At 41.2% G+C, this 3,921-nt stretch overlaps 1 long non-coding RNA gene across 1 annotated transcript; it reads left to right on the top strand.

Moving 5' to 3' along the window:
- Positions 1–357: 357 nt before the first annotated feature.
- LOC131721251 (uncharacterized) lies at positions 358–2,315 on the top strand. The gene is made up of 2 exons (XR_009319906.1): positions 358–442; positions 640–2,315. It is a non-coding gene; the product is annotated as an uncharacterized LOC131721251 (long non-coding RNA).
- The last annotated feature ends 1,606 nt before the right edge of the window (positions 2,316–3,921 follow it).

The raw sequence follows: 3,921 nt of genomic DNA, 5'->3' as shown, positions 1-3,921 counted from the left end.
CTGTAATTAGCAATATTAAACAAAGGCAGTTTTTTTAATTAAATTATATTTCAAAATTGTATAATGCAACAAAATGAATACATTCAAAGGGTTAGTGTGTTGTCGAAGGTTCCTCACTGATAATTGATCCTTTCTCAGTTAAAACGGCACATTTCTCAGAATCTAAAAAGGGAACGCTGCTCCCGTTCTGTGCTGCACATTACACACTACGTGGGGTCTTATTGTTTGACATGGGGTTTATTTAATGGCTGTGTGAACTCTTCTGTGCTGCACATTACACACTACGTGGGGTCTTATTGTTTGACATGGGGTTTATTTAATGGCTGTGTGAACTCTTCTGTTTGTCTGCACAGATAACATGGCAACAGCAAGGGTCAAACTAAACGTACCCAAAGGAGTGAATCTTGAAGACCCTAAAGTGAGCGAAGCCATTTTAGAGCAGGTAGGTGACACTCCCTTTCAGAAATCCAAACTGACACTGCTTCCTGTGTACTGGACTTCGTGTGACACTGATGAGCTAATCTCACGTTGACTTTGCTTCCCTTTAGTTCCTTCTAGTGTCCTCTTGTTTCCCTGATAGATACACAGAGAGATGTGGTGCTCCTTGATAACACTGTGTTTCTTGTGCTGCTGTTTCAGATTCGGGAGCACCTCTCCAAGAACTTTCCAATGGACGGTGTTAATCTACACTGGAGAAAACAAGACGGGGAGATATTCCACAAGGAGGAAGAGGAGCAGGAGGAGGAGAAGAAGAAGTACTTCAAGCCGTGAGATACCAGCGCCCACAATGACAAGCGTGGGCTTTCAGAGCAGCACTGGCTTATATTAATCTGACATTATCTACTGGTTTATATTACTCTGACATTATCTACTGGTTTATATTAATCTGACATTATCTACTGGTGTATATTACTCTGACATTATCTACTGGTTTATATTACTCTGACATTATCTACTGGTTTATATTAATCTGACATTATCTACTGGTGCAGCACTGGTTTATATTAAGGTGATGGGGTGTGTGTGTGTGTGTTTTAATTTAATGATAATTTAAATATATGTTCAATTATTTACTGGTGCAGCACATATTAATATTAAGGTGATGGGGTGTGTGTTTTTAATTTAATGGTAATTTAAATATATATTCAATTATTTACTGGTGCAGCACATATTTATATTAAGGTGAGGTGTGTGTGTTTTAATTTAATGATAATTTAAATATATGTTCAATTATTTACTGGTGCAACACATATTTATATTAAGGTGAGGTGTGTGTGTGTTTTAATGTAGTAAATGATTCTAATAGAGGTTACATTAGTTACTGGTGCAAGTTTCTTTCACCTTGTAAAGAATATATTCAGAGTGGTAACAGAGTAATAGGCCTCTTCCCCATGGCATGGCAGAGCATGGATTTACAGAATGAATGTACAACTTGTAGTGTACTATTAAATCCCATAGAGGGCACCACAAACACATTTACTGAGGGAGGAAGGGAGCAAGCTCCTGTATAATTATACAATCACCTGGAAGGTCTTGATGCTGCAGTACATTACAAACAGCAGCCAGGATACAGGTGTTGAATTGCTTATCAGGAGGACAGGGCTAAGGTAGATGGCAGATGAAGGATAGTTCTCTTTTTCACATGATCCTCCAGTGCAATGACGTGGGCAGCTCTAGCCTGGGTCACTCTGAGTCTCTGTCTGGTAAGTGAGATGAGTTGTCCTAGTGCAGCTCAGCAAGCTGGTCTCTTCCAGTCCAGGTCTGCGTTCCAACCATGGCTGTGTTTCTACCTGGAGGAAAAGACCTCCAGGACTGGAGCCTGTCGCAATGCAAGTGAAGCTACAGCATATACTAGCACTGTGGCGCACCCTATGGTCTTTAAATAGGTCTGCATTATCACACAGAAATATATGTGCAGTCTGCAGGGTGCAATGCAACATGGGGTGAAGTCATTAAGGCTATGAGTAGGGTGGTTTGCTACAGTTTATGATTTAAATGGAAATGTAATTTTTTCTGATATTTAATTTACATTACTGTAAAATTTACATTACTGTAATAAAAATAACAGGGTCACTGAAAAAGTTTTATTTCTCATTATAGTGTATGGGGAGCAGAGGGGAGGGGGGCAAATCCATGCATTCATGAAACATGTTCATCTCATGCAAACACATAGAAATCACACGAGCTGTACCAAAGAAAATATGTGATTCATGTCATTGGATTGTATGAAGGGTTGTGCATGATAATGATACTCTACTACTCTGTATTTCTGAATGTATTTTTGCTGATTTATTTCAATAAAGTTTCAATCTCAATCTATGGCATCTTTTTTATTATTATTACTATTTTCACAGACTGCAGTCCTCTAACAAGGCTGCTCTATCGCGATGGATCCCTTTCTATACAGTGTGGTTCAGGAGACTGGGTGATGGGCAGCACAGGGGCTGAACAGAGACTGCTCTATAGCGATGGATCCCTTTCTATACAGTGTGGTTCAGCAGACTGGGTGATGGGCAGGACAGGGGCTGAACAGAGACTGCTCTATAGAGATGGATCCCTTTCTATACAGTGTGGTTCAGGAGACTGGGTGATGAGCAGCACAGGGGCTGAACAGAGACTGCTCTATAGCGAGGGATCCCTTTCTATACAGTGTGGTTCAGGAGACTGGGTGATGAGCAGCACAGGGGCTGAACAGAGACTGCTCTATAGAGATGGATCCCTTTCTATACAGTGTGGTTCAGGAGACTGGGTGATGAGCAGCACAGGGGCTGAACAGAGACTGCTCTATAGCGATGGATCCCTTTCTATACAGTGTGGTTCAGGAGACTGGGTTCTGGTTGAATGGATCTATATCAGCTGTTTCTTGTCTACACTCCTAAATTAATCTATTTGCTGTTCATTTTGTAACAGTTCCCAAGTCATAGCTGATCACCAGCTCACCAGCAGTTGCTGACATTGTCTGCAGGTTTAAATAAATAAGCTGCTCTTGAAAGGGTTACAGCATGACTTTATTCAAAGCGCCTCCTGTCATGAAGCAGACTATGCTACTTTATGGTCACATATCTGCATTTTTGTGTTCATTATGAGTTTTTCTCTACTCTGTAGATATGACCTCACTTAGTCTAGTGGGGCCCCAGGGTCTAACAATGGGTCCTCATTCCCATCATGACCAGTAGGTAGCACTGTCGCTCATATCGCCTAAAGTTGCCGCAGGTGTACTTTCCTTAAAGGACCACCAGAGGGCCCTGTGAGTCCAGGTGCGTGGACTGGAATAGTGTTTGCTGTCGACGTCAACACAGTAACCACAATAGCAACCAGTCTCCGGTTTGAATGACGAGTTGATAAAATCAACTGGATGCAGTCTGATTACATTCAGCAACTTTATTTCAGCAAATCATAACAACACAGGCACAGCGCTCTGTTCTCTAAAGCCAGGAAGGAGGCTTTGACTTGTGAACACACACAGAGACCAAACACACGAACATGCACTCAAATCCAAATAATAAAAAAAAGAAAGCTGTGCTTTTATTGTTTACGTTTTACAAACAGTTCACAAAACATGTTCGCTTTTCTTTACGAGGTGCCTGAACTGAAGAGCAGCTCCATGTAAGCAGAAGCTTTTACCCGATAAACACCCACGAAGTGTCCACGGCTGTGATGAAGCTCGAGTGAAGACGACCCGACCGCAGGTGGAATTCTGAGCAAACCGCATCACTCATAGAATAAGGAGGAACGTGCCTGCATTCATTCACAACAAAAACCAGTGCTGCATAAAATCACGAAAAAACAAACACAAAAACTGGACGTGTTATTTTTTTTAACGTATCAATTTTATAATAGCACTATAACCCTGATAAGAGCACTTTATCGTCTGGTAAGGACCTTCATTATGTTAAATGGCCTTGAACAATAAACTGCAGG

Source organism: Acipenser ruthenus, chromosome 48 (assembly GCF_902713425.1).
Source record: "Acipenser ruthenus chromosome 48, fAciRut3.2 maternal haplotype, whole genome shotgun sequence".
In the NCBI taxonomy this organism is placed as follows: Eukaryota; Metazoa; Chordata; class Actinopteri; order Acipenseriformes; family Acipenseridae; genus Acipenser; species Acipenser ruthenus.
Note: the sequence above shows the minus strand (reverse complement) of the source record. Positions and strands in the feature narration are given on the sequence as shown.